The sequence below is a fragment of the Rhea pennata genome, chromosome 6, assembly GCF_028389875.1.
Source record: "Rhea pennata isolate bPtePen1 chromosome 6, bPtePen1.pri, whole genome shotgun sequence".
In the NCBI taxonomy this organism is placed as follows: Eukaryota; Metazoa; Chordata; class Aves; order Rheiformes; family Rheidae; genus Rhea; species Rhea pennata.
The window spans coordinates 25280247-25299026 of NC_084668.1; the positions used below are offsets into that span (position 1 = coordinate 25280247).

The 18780-nt window shown below is 37.4% G+C and overlaps 1 long non-coding RNA gene across 1 annotated transcript in view; it reads right to left on the minus strand.

Annotated features, from left to right (window-relative positions):
- Positions 1 to 8690: 8690 nt before the first annotated feature.
- Positions 8691 to 18780, minus strand: part of LOC134141798 (uncharacterized) — a 31944-nt gene continuing 21854 nt past the window's right edge. The window contains exon 3 of the long non-coding RNA XR_009958726.1: positions 8691 to 8774. This is a non-coding gene — a long non-coding RNA (uncharacterized LOC134141798). The remainder of the gene's footprint in view (positions 8775 to 18780) is intronic.

Below are 18780 nucleotides of genomic sequence, written 5' to 3' on the forward strand. Positions count from 1 at the left end.
TCTACAGGACAAAAATAAATACGTAAATCCAGAATGGAAGCCTTTTATTTATCATTTTTCATTAAATTGCACTTGCTAGTATTATCCTCACTTATTCTCCTATAGCTCTAATGATTTCATCAGAAGTGCAGGAATGTAATCAATGATCAAATTTAGCTACAGTCTTCAAACAAAGAAAAATGGCTAATACCTCAGGGCCCTGTGGGCTCTAATAGACCTGAATGGCCCTGACCAGCCTCACCTGGGACCCCATCCACTCCCCTGCCCAGGGGACCACAGGCTCTGTTTAAGCTCAGTCCCTGCTGCAGTGATGCTGCAACAGTGCTAGTCTCCAGCTCAGCCATAGCTGTGCCAGTGCCTGGCCGAGGACTCTGCTAATACAGAGCTCAACCTATTGGCTCTGGCTCTGCACCAGCACCATGGACCTGACTAGTGACTGCTGGACAGCGTCTGACCCCGGTCACCCTCACTGTGCCTGATCCTTATCTGCAGGTTATCCTGGCCTGACCTTCCATCTGCCTCGGCCGCACAAACTTGTCTGGTCATGTGGATCCTTGGTTGAGCCCGGCCACTAAGTCCCTACCTGCCTTGCTTGGGCAGGGACAGGGCTCAGCCTTGCCAGCTGGGTTACTGTGTTCAATTCATGGCTCCTTGCTCCTCAGGAAGCAGCTGGCCCTTGCTGCTCCAAGACTGTTAAGGGGTTTTCTGTACATCTGTTTTCCATCTCTCATTCATCAGAAAATGAAGATGTTGCTATTACATTTTTCTCAATTCTGTTTACATTGGTCTCCCACCCAACTGATTTGAGTAAAGTAATCTGAGATTAACAACAGTTTAATTGAAACTTGAATTTAACCTTAAATCTTTGTTGTCAAAAAAACTGAAGAAGTCAAGAACCCGGAGGCTCTTGACTGCCACAGGTTGATTTGTACTAATAGCATAAAACATGCTTTAATTTTATAGCTCTTAGAGCTGTTTGCTGTACATGTTCAAATCCTGCAGGACACTGCAGGGATTGACTTGAAGCTCTTCATTCCTCATTTTCAACAGCTGAAATATTACCAAGGCTTGTAATATGATGTGTACCACTTACTAGGAGGAAACAGCCACAAATACTTAAAGTGAGTCTCCCACTGTCTAAGGTATGTCAACTGAGTTTCTTAAATATCCCCTAAAATGGTGTCTCTATCATGCCAGGAGAACAGGACTCTCATATTCAATGAGATTCTACCTCCACAAATGATATCTGGCAATCAGTTCTTCAGCACTAAAAGAACCAGTTAGCATGCAGTGGTAATGCAACATGTAAATGGCTTCATTCTGCAATGTAACTGAACTCAGCCTGACCCAGTGGTGCTGAAATGAAAATTTACAGCTTCCAATCAGAGTGGGATTAGCACATACTGTGTGCTAAGCTCTATTGCTGAGTTTACAGTTAAGATCTGACACATTCACAGTTTAAAGATTTACCTTTGGATTGAGTTGAATTTCAGGTATAGCTCAAATGCCAACAAATATTTATGGAAAGTTTAGTTAATTAGCTGCCTGGTCAAAAGAAAACAAATGACAATCAATATGAGCAATGGGAGCAATATCACCCAGAAATACGGTGCTAAACAATTAAACCACGCATCTCCTTCCCTTCCACATCAGTGGAAAATGTGCCAGGATGTCTGCTTATTTGCTTACAATGACTACAGCAGGAAACACAACTTTGCAACAGGTTCTGCTTCAAGCAACAAATAAAAGAAACATCTGACAGCTCAGTATATAACTACAGAGCTGAAATAAGGAGGTTGCACAAAAAACATTACTTTGTGAAATTTCTCTTTTAACTGGTGGTATGTGGGGAAAAGGAATACGTCTTTTGCATCACAACACTTAATGATTTCTTAGTGAAGCAGAAGTGGCAAATTTATTGTCTATTTTAACTATGGAATAAATGAATTTAATTTCAACAAGAAGATAAACAGGTAAACTTGCCTCAGTGTTGTGGCTTATGGTTTAACTAGTAATTGTAATTTTGTACAGTGCTTTCCCCTAATATATTAATGAAACTATTTTGCACAGATGTATTGTTCTGTGAATCTCCTACATAAAAGCACACGGACACACACCTGAAAAGATTCGAGATGGCAACCTTCATCTTTCAGGTCAAGGAATACAGGCTTGAACTTAGGAAAGACAACTTTCATTCAGTCACAGGTAGAGATAGGTTTCTTATCTTTTTTAAGCCAGCCATTAGAGGGCTATATGACTCAAATAAATGTTTGAAAACAAATTCCATCCCTAAGAAAATACTAATTTTAACAGTTGTTGTATCTTCTGTTCACTAGAAGTAGTACTTCATTAATTTGAGTTTTGTGCATTTTATAGGTGTTTTGCTACCAAAATCTTGTCAAATTAAATTCCATTTTCCTCATTTCCTGTATCCTTGAAATAGAAAATAGCATTCATTTTTAAGATCTCTTATTTGATATTCTCAGCACAAAACCACATGAACTGTAAGACTGCCTACTTGGTTTCAAACACTGCCAGATATATTGGTACTATACAATTATCATCACAAGTATGTAAGATCAGTTTGGCTATTATGTTCATTGCTTTCCCTGTTATCCCTTAAAGCCTATAGGTATCTATACCACGTCCTCTTTAATATAAGGAAGGTATGTTTATTTTTTCATATTTTAAGTTAGATTTCCTTTCAGGAATCAGGAAGTTCACCCATTCATTCAAGCCTAATAAAAACTATTGGAGAATACACCAACCATTTTAGATACTTTAATGGAAGCAGTACACACAAGGGGTCTTGTTACTAATTTTGTCATTGATTTCTTTCTCTTTGGAGAAGTAATTTACTACTCCGTGCTGAGAACTACAACATCTATAAATAGGTAAAACAACTAATTAAGAAGTAAGCCTTGAGCCTTCATGTGAATGTAAATATTCAGTGTTAGGCACAATGGAAATATCCAGGCATGTCTACAACATACAAGGTGCTTTGAGATTATCATATGAAATACGGTATAAAATGCGCAAATTATTCATATTATGTTACTACCATCATTCTATGGAATTTATTATAGTTCTGTCACAAGTCATCAGAGTCAATAAGGAATCACAAAGGGAAATAGGCTATGTTATGCAGGTCAGGCTAGATAATCATAACTGTCCCTTTTGGCCTTAAAAATCTATTAATCCCTTCTAAAGCTGTTATAAATATGGAGAATTTTACATTAAAAACGCATGACCAATAAACAAAAATACATCAGTGTAATTCTCTTTTGATACATTATGGGTTATTATGCATTAAAAAATTTCAAAATGAATACTAACTGAAATTAAGAGCTTTTACAGAATTAGATATTTTATCATGTTTTAAAGCATTTAAATTACATAAAATGTAATCGACGTAGCAAAACTTAGTGCTTTTAAACCGCATGTGCATTTTCTTCTATTCTTAAAGTTTTTTTGCTCTTACATTTATGTCAATCATTTTACAGAGCTGAAAGAACATGGTTCAGTTACTGATTCTTATGAGACGTGACTTCTGTTTGACTGCGGACATGTAGTAATTCTCTCCTGGTGAGCCTCTCTGCCTTTTCCTTTTTATGCAATTATTTATTCACTCTCCCTCCTCTTGTGTAATGGGTCCTTACCAGACTTGTACAAATACTTTAATAGGAGTACACTGAATTCTTGCTGTTGCTAGTTTAATCAACACCTTGTCATGTAAAATTATACCAAAATCATTTTAAAAGAATCTAAATAAACAGCATCATTTAATTCTTCAGATTACCAGACAAGCAACTCTGTTCATCTAATAGAAAGTGTGTATCTGTATTCCTACCCTCTTCATTGGGTTAATGGTGATTCAATATATTTAGAGCTGGAAGCTACTACTCTAAGCTTGAACATTTGAATGAAAAATGGGCAATTCAGCTACATCTCCCTTGGCAAAACGATCCATTTAATCAGTGTTATAGTTTATATCTAGGCAGTAGGTTTTAATCGGAGTATCTATCTACTAATTCAAATTGGAGGAGGTAGCAGGGAGAGAGATTCCAAGTGTCGTTGCTGAGTCGGTTTATTTCCTGTAACTATCCATCATAGCAGGAGAAGCAGCAGGCAGGATGCACACCAACTTCAGAGAAGATTACTTTTTTCCCTGTGGATTCTAGTGTTGGATCCAGGCATCATCTGTTCCATCACTCCAAAAATGTCTTCTTTCATGTCTCTCTGTACCATATGCGTGAGTATTTTAGTCTGTTATGTGACCATATCCTCTAAACAGAAGTTATGGTCTTGATACTGAAATTATAGTTTTCAATGATAAATACGAAATAAAATGAAAATAAAGTTGCATGACTTACACAGGAAGCATATGCTGGTCTTTCCTTATACAAGTATAAGTAGGCATGCAAATAAGGGCTTTCAGGACTGGTGAGTTCTTTTAAAATCCTTCTACTGTATCAGCTTTACTTTTGTCAGCAATTAATTTTATCTGCCATTTTATAGCCCAGTCTTCCAATATCAGACTTTTGCTCTCAGACTTCATTTTTATAAGCATGAATAGGAAACTTTTTCAGATCACAATTCATGCCATTTTCCAGATAATTTGTGAAAAGACTGAATAGCTTAAGTCTTAGCACAGACTTTTGTTGCTATAATTACCAGAAATTATAATTGTTTTCCCCTAACCTATATGGTTGAGGCTTTGCAAGGTATTAAAGTCATCTCCTGAGGACTTCAGGCTTCTCACATAACTGAAAGTCTTCACCCAGATTAAAACCGAATATGAAGTGCTTAATTCTCCAGCATGGGATCTTTAATGGAGAAGATATTAAACTGCGTATAAAGAGGAAGTCAGATGGTGAAAGAAGCACAGAACTGAGGATAGACGTCTTTTGTTATACAAAACGTTGAAGGAAAATTGAAGAAAAAATGGATCATAAGAGTATGAAATAGGATGACTTGAGAAACAGGCTTAATTATAAAAAACAGTCAAATGTTATAAAGAAATTAAGGTAAAATCAAATATTCTGCAAGCACAGAACAGACACTCTCAGCATTTTCAAATCCTTGCACATACCTCTTATTTCAATCAGAAAATTCTTAATGGAAAGAACCAGTTTAGTTACATGTAGCACTACAGATAAGCAGAAGGCATTACCTAAAGAATTTTTGTGTTCTTAGATTAAGCATATGAAAATGAATAAACAGTTCTAAGTTATATACAGATATCAAGATTTGAGCACACCAATGCTGGAATCTCAGATCATTCTTAGACGATCTTGATCATACTTCTCAAGACTAAGCCCTTTCCTTTATTGTTTATTGATTTTTCTGACAGTCAGGGAAACTGCTTCAGTCAGTGCCTGTTTTAGCTGATCAGCATTACATAACATAAGCCTCTACATATACTAATTGATTTATATCAGCAGAAACCGGATACAGGTAGTTCCCAAATTCTCTTTTTCTCGGGAGCACGTAACAAATAACACTCTATGTTAAAATAATTCACAATTTTAAATATTTATAGCCAACTTCTAATGAAATCATCAAAATATTTAATCAGTTACAGAGGATCACTTACATAGCCCACAACTGATCTGAGATTAGACAAGTATTTTTAAATAAATTGACATGGACATAACCTAGTACTGCTCTTTGTTCCATTGAATTTATTTTAAATTTTCTAGAGAATACAAATGGGGTTAAAAAATGGAAATAAACTTGTTTCTGGCTGTTCGTTTTTTTTTCAGAAAAATTGAAATACTGAAAATTTTAAGCCAATAGTCAGGAATAGCACGTTTCAGATTCTTAGTTACATAGCTGACATGAACAATCACATCATAAATATGACTTTAGAGAGCATAACGAGAAAAAAATACAAGAAATACGAGAAAAACTTCAGTAGAGTTTTCCTAGTTTTCTCAGATTTCCTAAAGAAAGATAAATTACTTTTGCATAACAGTATTTAAATCAAAACCCATTATTGCCAGACTTCCTCAAGCAAAGCTGCTGAGCCTATTGTTTTCAATATCCTATGACTACTTTCTTTTTCCTGTAAAATTAAAATGTTCAGGAAGTGTCTTGGGGATTCAGTGAGTGGTTTCTTTCTCCTGCAAATCAGTGTTTAAACAATGTTTCGGCAATGCTAGGCAAGCCTTCTGCTGCTGATGATAGCATGATTCGAATGAGACAGAAAATTTAAGTTCATACTGGTCTGAAGCCCTCCAAAACCAAACAAGAAGAAAATATTTATTTCAAGGGCTTTGCATTGAGTTGCAAAATAATTCCCATTTTGATAAGACCTAAGTATCCATACTGCAACAGAAATAAGTTATTGTTCTATATATTTATAGTTTTACTTCTGCTCAAATGTGTCAACACAGAAAAGATACAGAATGTACCTATGGACTTCTCTACACTATTCTGTAAATATAAAGAGTTCAAAGATGAATATAAATTGTTCTGTGATCAAGTTTTCTTTATATTGTCCAGCACCTATTTAAATACTTATAAATATAAAATGAGAATCTGTCCTAGTGTGTTGGTTCCCAGAGGGTCTCCTTTTTTCACAAATACATGAATTTATGGACAGTTCAAGAACAGTTAATTAAAGCTTCCGATTCTTTGCTATTTTTTCTCAGAAGAGCAACAGAAATGTAAGATAAATACTGTCTTTTCATGTAACCTCCAATTTATTATACATGTTACAGAAAAGAACAGTTTACTTTTTTAGTAAATATCCTAATAGCAAATATCCTACTGTAACTGTTAAAAAAAGAAAAAAAGGACTACTTTTTTCTACTACAACTTTTTTAGTAAATACCCTACAGTAAATGATAAAAAAGAAAAAACAAAAAAAGGACTACTTTTTTTCTACTACAACTGCTACCGCGCTAGTGTTTGAAACATGCCATCTGGGCTAATGGGTGCATTTTGTAAGAATATGCTATTGGCTTTCCCTTTAAAAAAATCAATATAGCAATGCTGGTGAATATTTTCTAATATAACTACATTTTGACCTTGTATTTTTCATTTGTTAAAGGTTAAATCAGAGTGTAAAAAGCTGCCTTCATAACATAGTGTTTTTTTCTCCTTTGCTTCCTGAAAGGAATAAGCGTGCACAGCATTTCTAGAAAAGATCTCATTTGTGGTCACGATACAAAAGGATTTCTACTGTACTTTAACAACAGCATTAGAAGCGTATAGGAGGAAAAAATGAACCTTGCCACTGGATGACGTCAATAGTCCAATAATTGTATGTTTAATCACTTAAGTTTGCTTTGATATCATAAGAATCCGATAATACAGTCAAAGGGGAAATAATTAGCATCTTAACTGATAAGGGTACAATGCTAGGACAGTAGAAAGCTATGAAATTGGACTGGATTCAAGCTGAGAATTGTATTACTGTGGAAATATAGCGATCTCAAGAGACTACTCCTCAATTGAAAATGATTTTCCTGTTTATAAATATACATCACTTGAGATTGGGGGGTTTTGTTCAAAGTTATTATCTTTTGAAAATGATCTTGGCTCCCAGGAGTTACTGGAGTTATTTAAGACGACAGCTTTCTCTTTAAATTGAAATCCAAACCCATTTGCAATTATGCAGTTTTTACCTTCTTTCTGACATCAACAATTAAAAATGGAAACATAGGCATTTCATTGAGATGATTTAGAATTTTAATTCTAGGGTACCAAGGCATCAATTTGCTAGAGAAAACCAATCTTACTATTGGAAACTTGAGTGTTAACTGCCAGGAAATAACTAGCTTTACATTATATTTACATTACAACTGTTGACAATTTGTTTTAAAAAAACAGCAAAAGAAAAACTATTATTACTTATCTCTAAAGATGTTCTATGTTCTTTCATTAAAAATGATGTAGTCATTACTGAAACAGGTTCTTGGATACTATTGGACAGATTCTGCGCCTGGTTACAGTATAGGCTATATACGAGCCGTATTCTTTTATTCTTGCTCAAATAAAAGCCTTCGATAGCTGTGCTGTTGTTTGCTCCCAATATTTCTAGCATTTCCCACAAAATATTCCATCTTAGCCTCATCCAATTTACTATAGATGTATCAGCTTGTAAACAGAAGAGATGAAAGATTGTTCAGCAATTTGAACAGAATCACAGAATGGAGTTTCGGGTCTTAAGAAACATATGTACATATAAATACATTTGCTGCACATACATTTTGTGCTTGACAAAAATGTTCTGTTATATGTTATAATAATGTGTTGAATATAGTATAATCTGGATTCACAGTATATATAAGAGGCAGAGCTGGTCCAAGAGTGTCCATCTGTACACTCAGCAAAATCAGAAGTCTGCCCTCCTTCAAATCCCCAGCAATAGACAAGCGTTGTCTTAAAATGCAGACAAAATTTTCAGTGTCTTGCACAAAGCTGATAGCATCCTGTTCTCACAAACACTCAAAACCCTGATAAAAAAGAATGCACATGCTGCATTCAGAGAATTAATTGCACATTATTAATACTTCATAGAACACCTACTGGAGAAATGCCTAATGCAATTTTTTTGCTGTTAATATTTTCTCACAAGATGATGTTATGATGTTTTTTCATATTCACACACCTAATGACAGCGAACCAAATTCAACACCAACCTGCATCCTGCACTAACCTACTTAATTGAATGGCCCGGTTCCAGACTTGATATACGTGAATGAGTCCAGCACAGTTCCACATATTTCCACCAGCACTGGATTCAACCATTCAACCAACAGCTCCTGCAAGACACATTCATATAACATTTAGTTGCTATAAATAGCCAGATAAAAATAATCCTTTGACCCAAGTACCCTTCATGAATTAAGTTTTGGATAGAAACATTTCCTCCCATTCTGTTTGTGATTGCTTGAAATAAATAGATTTTTATAGTTTGTGTATGCATGCCGAAAACCAATTAAACAGAAGCCAAATAGAAATAAAAACTACAGGCTATTCCAAACCACCAACAACATTGGTTTAAGCAAGAATGAACTGTGCTCATAAGAAAGTCTACAGGTAGTATCCAAGCTGATAAAACTTGGTACACAAAGCACAGCTCCAGCTGATTTTTATTCACTGAAAAACATCATTTTTTAACTGCAAACAAAACTTGAAATCGCAAGTTCTCCATAAGCTTAACTAAAGTAAAAGTCAGTGTTAGACCCAAAGACATTCTGAGATGAAAGCAGAGAGAACCAGGATTGTGGATGGGAATGGGCGAGGAAGATGAAAACTGAAAGGAAGAAAACTCCAGGTAACTTGCTCCATAGAATTCCTGTGTGATTACATACTTTGGAGATGTCCTATGCTGGAATTATTAAACAATACTTTTTAGACTCCACTGCTGCACTTGTTGCAGAAGCTGGAAAGGTGTAAGTGTATTCTTAATGTAGGATCCAAACGTTAGAATGAAGTACAATTTGGCACTGAGGCATCCAGCCACCACCATGATTGTCACTGTCTTCCTTTTAGGAGGTTTGTTATATGTATGTGACATAATTTAGTACAGTATTTCCAAAAATACCTTCAGACCCTTATAAGTCTCTGTGGATCAGATTCCCTACTTAACATGCCTGCAGTCATCCAAGAACCAGTAACTGCTTTAATAATGCCTAGGATGTTGGTTCCTAAAGCTTGCCTGTAATGCTTGGCATCTCCTGCTTCAGATCTTTTTACTTTCTTTACCACGACCAGATCTACTTGGTATATTATGTAAGGTAAGTTATGTAATTAAAAGGTAGTTGCAACGGAATGGAGGATTTCTGGACTGAGATAGTTGGAAGCTGCCCTAAAGAACTGGATGCTATATCTGACTTACAGATACACTTACATATACCCTTACATATACACTGGGCAGGTCACTCAAAGCAAATTTTTCAGAAGTAATTACTAAGCATGTGTTCTTCATGCATGATTGGAGTAATTGAAATCAATGGAAACTGTGCTTTGAATGCCTGCAGTGCTATTGTTATACCAGATACTCTGAAAAAAACAAGACACAGTATGCCAAGTTTCAGAATTAGTATATTCTTCTAATTTTTGTTTTTACATGCCTCAGTTCTGCATCTGTAAAATGGAAATAATAACTGCATTTTATCTCCTAAAGGTATTGTTAAAATTAATTATGAAAAATACTGGTGAGATGGCAAGGTCTATGAAAAGCCAAGAATGGAACTGATGTTCATAATAACGTGTCAGTTACATGCAGCAAATAAGTGTGGATATTGAACAACAATAAAAAATTAAAATTGCTCATTAGCTGAGCGGCAGGAACATTGTGCCAATGAACTGTAACTTAGAGAAGCCTATCAAAAGTGCAAAAAAAGATCCAGGAGTTGGCACGATGATGCAAAACCTCCCTGTGAAGAGGTAAGGATACACTTTGGGAATGTAAGAACCACAGACCACAGCCTTTCTGCTCTTTTTTAAAGGCAGATACTTAAAACTTCTCAAGTAAAAACTGAAAGAAACCCTATTTACATGTATACATGTGCAGAGCTTTCATATTTTCAAACAAGAAAGCTCCACATACAAGACCACTTGGTCTTCTGCTAGAGAGAAGAACTTCACAGAGATGCAAATACCAGCTGTACCTTTTTCAAGCTAGTCTCTTTCCCTTACTTTCTACATCTGTATTTCTATAAAATATTGGCTCTTGACCAAATCTGACACTTGGATAAGATTACTACTTATTCTTGAAAACTTGCCAGAAAAAATGAAGCCAAGAGAAAATTTACTTCAGAATTGAACACAGGCTGTAGGATTTAGTATTAGGCAACTACGAGTTTTCTCATGCATAGCTGCAGTTGTTTTAAGTATCACCCACATAAACTTGCTAAAATAATAAGTTCTGTAGAACTTCTTACATGACAGTGAAGCTAAGGCTTTATATGAGACAACTTAGTGGCTTGGTACAAGGAAAACTTTGTCATCACCTACCCCATCCCACCGCACCCCTGCACATACCCTTTCTTCTCCCTGGGCTCTTGCACAGGTTGCACGATCTCACCTTTTCCCTCCTATCAGCTCTGGTGCCTACATGATGTCTTGGCAAGGCCATTTAACTCACTATGCCAGCAACACCCTATCCTCACCAAAAAATACCCTTAGCTGATTATTTAATTCAATTCAGAGAGACTTGCAATGAACATTATGGCTGCCACAAAGCAGCAAGGAAGCCCACTGAGGCAGGGAGAGAAGGAGCTGGCATGAAACACAGGAGTAGGTCCTTTCTCTTTTGAAAACAGTGAACTGGAATATCAGTGCCTGTTTCTTCTCACCTTGTTTCACTGGTATTCTCAATCTTCCCTTCCGTCAGATGGGTGTTCACCATTTACCTTTTTAATGCACAAGTGAAATTTAATAACATGTGTATGCAAATCAAAATATTTTATGATGAAATGTATTAATAATTCAGATCAAAAGTACAAGAAGCTTAAAACTAAAGTCCAACAGAAAGAGAATATAATGGTTTATATTTGTTTTTTGTTTTTGTTTTTTTTTACAGGAAAGTCCATGGCAAAACTCTTGTCTCTTGGAACAGATTATGGCTTTGTTTGTACTGACAATAGCATTAGAGACTTTACCAATATACAGATAAAAATCCTCCTATAACTTTAGGTCAATGCATTTCCTGTTTATCTGTAGCAGAGGATTCAGTAAGAAAGCAAAAAAAAAATTTTTTCCTTTAACATAAATATTAACTCTCTAAAAGGATATGAAAAAGATCTCATTTCATTAAAAGTATTCTCTTTAAGACAGCATGCCAATAGTTATTTAGCTTCTTTGGGTATTTGAGTTCATAGAACTCATTCTATTGCATATTAAGATTGCATCTAACTTCCATTAGCCTACGCTTCTTTCGAAAACTATCATAACTGTTTATACACACACACACACACACACACACACACATACACCAGCCCAATTCAGCAAATACTTAAGACTATTCCTACAGTCTAGATACTGACTTAGCACAAGAAATAATGAGTAGCGTTGTTTGCGTAGGCTCCTATACTGCAGCAGACAACAATTTCAGTAAATCTTGCCATCAGTGACTAAACAATCTGAGGACAACTGCAGTCATTTCATAGCTTCTGATTTTGGAGCTGTGAGCAGAGCTTCCCAGTAATGTACAGCCACATGGTTTCGTTAACCAAGTGCGGTCTGAAACAGGATGTCACAAAACATTACTGAATGAGTTAGCAAATTTCTGTATTCTAGTAAAAGAGCTGGAACAGTAAAACAGGAAGCGTAAATACAAGTATGTGGTGCTGTCTACATGATCAGTGGGAGAAGGCACAGAAAAACAATTTAGCTAATGTTAGTCCTTTAAAAAAACATTGGAAACTACACATTGCAAATTCCTATTGGCCCGAGTTTTTCCATGCTGCTAGAAAGACAGGCTGCTGTTGTTGTGGGGCATAGGGGAGGGTTGCTCGCTTTGAGTATTTAATACATGTTAACTATACTAAAAAATATGCAATGCATGCAAAGCACTTCTTTTATTAAAAAAAGCAGGCACAGATAGCAGAATAATCTGGACATCACTTAATTTACCCAGTGCCTTCCTGCCTCATGTTTTTCTCTCAGGGTAGTTCACACCTTTTTTCAGCAGTAGACACAAGACAAAACATGTACGATGCTCAATGAACAAATGAGGTCTATTTCAGTTGCTAAAGCTCCCAATGAATGAGAAAATACAAAACAAAAAACAAATACAAAATGGCAGAGAGATGCATACAATGAAAACTCCATCTGCACTTGAGGCAGGTGGTGCATTCACCACGCTGTATGTCTCAAATACTACAAGAAAAAAAAATTGCTAGAAATAATAATGTCACCAACAAAAGCAGGCATAAGGGAACAAATGGTGCTAGAGTGTCATTGCTGCAAAGGGACTTTCGGATATTCTTCAGTTCCTATCTTTAAGTATGCTGATTAGACAACATGGTATATTTTAATGCCATTAGGGAACATAACAGCTGTAACAGTACTGATGCAACAGCAACAAGTCATTTTGAAAGTCTATTCATAAATTCTTCAGGAGAAAGTCCTCTGTGTCAGTGCTACTGCCTGTATAGCATGTAGCATAAGAGCATCATGCTGTGAAACCCTGATTCCAGTTAATCAAAGCACCAAATTAAAATTGAAGTATGCTAATCTATATGAAAATGCAAGAAATATTTAATTTTAAATGCAATCTTCACCTCATAAAATCCACATTCTAAATACCAAGAAAAAAAGTGCCTTAACAAGGTCACTGTGGCAAACTAAAGAAGAACAAGGAGACTAAATGCACAGTATACCAAAGATGTAAAGAATTATCAATGCCCAATACTTACGGTTAATTGAAAGCCACGCCATTCAGTTTGCCAGTTTCAGAACCACACAAAAAAAACACTTTCTTTTCAGAATCTTGAAATCTTTGTAATTACAGATTTAGATTCCTATCTGAAACTCAAATATTGTATTTGTTTAAATAAGATATGACCTATAATATTTCAGTAAATGATAAGAACAGATTTCAAGAAATATAGCAGGTTTAATAGATTGGATTTCCAGTTTAGGGAAGTTAACAATACTTAATAGAATTGATCCAGTAACTTAACATTGGCAACTGTTAGTGACTACCCACTAGATATATACAACTGTCAAGAGAGAATAAAATTTTTATATCTGCTTTTAGTATTTTGCCTCTTCATATTTTGAGATTATACAATTTTAGTCTTGTTTTATTCACCATAAAAGATCATTTAATTTTATTTCCAACACAAGATATTTTTATAAAAGCCTTTTCTTGTAGAAGAGTTCATAATTTTAGTAGTGGTAGGCCTAAAATACTTGTAGTTGAAGAATATTTGCTAAAACAATAAAAAGCTGGCCAAAAAGAGAACAATCATATATGCAATAAATTCTAAGAATGAACTACTGTTGGTTAAAAGCTCTCAAGTTGAAAAGAAGAAATTTTACAGTGAGGGTCACAGGCACTCATTCTCTTATTATTGTTATTATAAAGAGAGAATTTGATTTAAAATGCTATCACAAACAATGCAATAGCAAAATAGCAACAGTTGTATATAAGAGTATTTAAATTGCCTCTATCTTTAAGATAATTTTAAAATTATTTAAATTTCAGCTAGGAATAGAAGGCAATAAACAAACTTATAAATAAAGAATAAATCAATTTATTTCTAAAATAAAAGGTTGAGTTTTTCTTCAAAAGTCCCAGTCACGTTATATTTACAATTCTAATGACAAAGCAAAAGGGATATCCTGAAGACATGCTGATTCCATATTGACCTTTGCCATTTTTGTAAAATATTAGAATTTTAATAAATGGGTAAAATATTATTTAAAATGTTAGATGTTCAAGTATAAACTCAGAAGTCCTAAGGTTGATAAGAATTCCTCCCTTCCAGTGTCTTCCAGATGAGGAACTCACAGCATTTTAATTAAATTTCACTAGAGCCCTTCAAGGCAAATTATCATTATTTCTTTCTATGGCTTGCACTGATAACATGGAATTATGTAGACAGATCAATCAGGCATCTAAAATAAGTTACACACACAAACTCTTCTGGTTGAAGTCTGTGGACCGGACCCAAGTTCATTCAACTCAACACAGACCCATTCACTGCAAAAGAAGGGCAGTGGTTAACACTACCAACGGGTCTTGTCATCTTGATCTACAACAAATGACATCGGTGCATTCATTAAAAAAATGCTGGCAGGATCAATCTCCCTTTCACACAGTAAATTTGGCTGGCTACTCTGGGTTATCCTAACTCCATGCTTGTGATTTTAATAACCATTTGTTTAAAGATGAATATGATCCGACACATTCAGTTTGAACACAGATAAAAGCTGAGCTGGATACAGATCTACTGCTGAAGTACTGCAAAATACAGTGCTTCATTTGTTTTGAGCGAGTTTTCTGATTCTATTTTTACTCACCGTGATTTACCACCAGTATCCTCTGGGTGATAGTTAAGGAAACAGATGCTGGGAATCTCTGTCCCCTTAGTTCCTGAGAGGAGGGCTCTGACTCACATTTGTGCCCAGTCTCTCCTTTGTACTCACACATGCAAAGGGTGGTTGTGTGAAACTTAAATTACTGCTTGATTTCCAGTTTCTCATTGCCAGTTTCCTCAAAGTTTCCACTTACGTATTTTACAGCTTAACCAGTTTCATTTGAATAGCATTTTATTACATGTTTCCCCTTCCAAAACCTGAACTGCATGTTCCCAGGACAAAGTTAAATTCTTTTATTTTGAAGTGCTCTATTTATTTGGGATTTTCCAATGAAACTGGATAGAAAGATGTACAAATCTGAGGCAAAGTTGAAAATAATTTCTAACAGATGTTTTAGTCTGAATTTTTCCTCTAATATTTTGAAAAAATACACATATAGAGCCTAAATAGGATAGCTTAATGGTTAGGAATGAAATACATAATAGATTATCAATTCTACCTGACACAAAGACCAAATTTAATTCCCCCAACAAAAGAAAATTATCAAATAGAAATAAATACAGCTTACGCTTGCTTATAAGGCTATTGTGGAACTTTCAAGCATCCGTGTGCAGATATGAACAGCCTTGTTGGCTTTTATTGATAAACTGCTGCACATAGTGGAGTGCAGGAAGAACACTTCTGGATTGAGGCTAAGGCAAAGACAGCAGCAGGGTCCCTCTCTGATTGAGATAAGGTATATTTCATTAAGAGCTAAATGCAATTACTACTATTTTGAACATGTTGCCCTAAAAATTGCTTTATAGCAATGAAGGAGTTAAATGACATACTTGATTTCACTTTAGGAGATTTTTGTTTGACTAGAATTAAAGTCATAGAGTAGTTCAGAGCTGAGGTCCACTGTCAACCCACAATGAGTTGCTCTGGCTGAATTTCTAGAAGAAACATCACAGCACAATTAATCTGGTGGAACAGCTGGATACACAGACTGCAATTAATTTTGCTCTGAATATTAACAGTTCCACAGTAGTTGAGAAGAAATGATATCAGTCAATAGATTTTTGAATTAAATAAGCTGTGGGCAATAGAGTAAATTATTGTTGATATTGTAAAACTTGTTTAAATCAACCGAATGGTTATAATCAATCTGTATACTTGATAAATATGTACTAGCACTTATTCATATATGAGAACAGGAGATTACTTTTTAACTTCTGACTGAACAGGAAAGGGGAGATTTAAATAAACCACTTAAGTACTTTAACTGGATAAACGTGGATTGTTTATTGTTTCGTTGTTCAGTAGGTAAACAGACATACCAGAACAGTGCATAACTAATATCCATATGTTGGAAACTTGTTTCTTGATTGTACAGAGATATAGGTAATATCTCTTTAATAGTTTCTTTCAGGGAGCATTTCTACAGAAATAGCTGGACTTCTAAGCAGATGGTCACTGAACAAGAAACAGTTGAACAGTGGCACCCAGAGGTGAAAAGTGTACTGCTCCTAAAGAGCTATTCCATTTGCTGTAATCTATTTCTCAGCTTTTCCTTCTGTCACTCTTATGTTTCTTTTCCAAGTAACAAATGCCAGAAAAAAAAATGTTACAATTTGGAAGAACATACTGTAGAGCTTAAAAAGAAAGCCCCAGCTTTGTAACAACTGTCCATTACAGTTGGGTAGAAAAACATTTTTTCCTACATCTTTTCTCTAACAAAGAACAGGATAAAAATAACCATGAAAAAGAGAAAATGTTCAGATACATCTCCTCAGATGGAATGCTGAGGCCACAAAGCCCTCTCTTCTCCTTAAATTCACAAGCTGAACTTATTGTGCCGGATTATAAGAGGAACTTAAAGAGATAGACTTAAAAGTCAGTGGATTTCAGGAAGAGAGGTTTGGGATGGTAGTACAGAAATAACTGTAGGTGACACAAACTCTCCACATTACATAACTTGCCTTCAGAAGCGTAGTGGGAGCTACTGTTTTACTGTACTAAAAGCATCAGGCTGAGAGTACCAGCCTTCTCTGCTAACCTTCTCAGGCTCTTTGGCCAATATATATTGTATATATATGCATGCCAGTTATTTATTTCACAAGAAGTTTAATTAAATACAAAGAAATGGTGTGGTTACCCAGCATCAATCTCAGGAAGGCCCTGTAAAAAGAGACACATTGATTTCTAATTTAAAAGGCCATACTTTTGCAATTAGCAATGAGCGCCTGCATTGTACAGTTAGAGTGGGACTCTGTACTTGGGCTGAACTGCAGCAAACCACATCATTGCTTTCCAAGGAGCCTCCAAATAACCTTCCATCTAAGGGACCAGAATAGAGGAGGGCTTTTGGCAAACATCTGCCATCAAAAGAGGAGAGAGAGAGAGAAAGATAGGTGTCTTGCTCAGATTTTAAAGATAAAGTTTATTTCTGTGGGTTAACTGATTTAGGGGAAGTGTCCAGAATGCATCTGATGATTTTCCCTGGCATTAATATCTTTTATCTGCTTTGCTCCTCACCTTAATATCATCATCATCATCATCATCATGTAAGGAGCAATGGTGATGTGATGGACACCAAAGTGAAGCTCAGTTTTCCTTATCTGCATCTCCATCCCAAGCATGAGGAATGGATTTCCATAAACTCCAGACAGAAAGGTGAATGTTCCTAAATTCATTCTTCTATCCATGCATATCAGGGTTGCATTTAAACTACCATTCCTACTGAAGCCATCAATTGAGGTTAATTTTCAACAGTTTATAGGACAGGACACTTCTCCACTGCTGCCTTTCAAACAGGACTTTAAGCAAACATATGAAAGCAAATAGAGAGCAATTACAGGTATATGCAAATCAGTATCCTCCCACCCTCCTCCCAGATTCCACCTTTATCTTCCTGTCTATCACCATACTAAGATTGTGACTATTTGCACACACTTTTTGTTGCAAAGGCTGCAAGGCAGGGACACACTGCAGGGATCTGACACGCCCAGCGTGCTGCCGCTGACTTGAGCGCGGGCGCAGCTCCGCTGTGGGACCTGAATGCACAGCAGCAGGGGTTTCAGTACAGTGAGCTCACAGTGATCTGAGCGAACGACGACGTTACAAGAATTGCATCGAGAAACGTTTTAACTTTACTGCATAGCTGATCATAGCGGGAGCATGAACGCAGCAACCGCACTGCCTTGCAGCGTCCGGCGGCCGGGGCGGGCGGCGGCGCCACCGCGCGGCCGCGGAGCGCGGCGGCCGGGGCCCCCCCGCGCTCGGGGCGGCCGTGGGGCCCCCTGTGCTCGGGGCGGCCGGGGACCCCTGTGCTCGGGGTGACCAAGGGACCCCCCAGGCTCGGGGCGGCCGGGGCCCCCCCGCGCTCGGGGCGGCCGTGGGGCCCCCTGTGCTCGGGGCGGCCGGGGACCCCTGTGCTCGGGGTGACCAAGGGACCCCCCAGGCTCGGGGCGGCCGGGGACCCCCCGCGCTCGGGGCGGCCGTGGGGCCCCCTGTGCTCGGGGCGGCCGGGGACCCCTGTGCTCGGGGTGACCAAGGGACCCCCCAGGCTCGGGGCGGCCGGGGACCCCCCGCGCTCGGGGCGGCCGTGGGGCCCCCTGTGCTCGGGGCGGCCGGGGACCCCTGTGCTCGGGGTGACCAAGGGACCCCCCAGGCTCGGGGCGGCCGGGGACCCCCCGCGCTCGGGGCGGCCGTGGGGCCCCCTGTGCTCGGGGCGGCCGGGGACCCCTGTGCTCGGGGTGACCAAGGGACCCCCCAGGCTCGGGGCGGCCG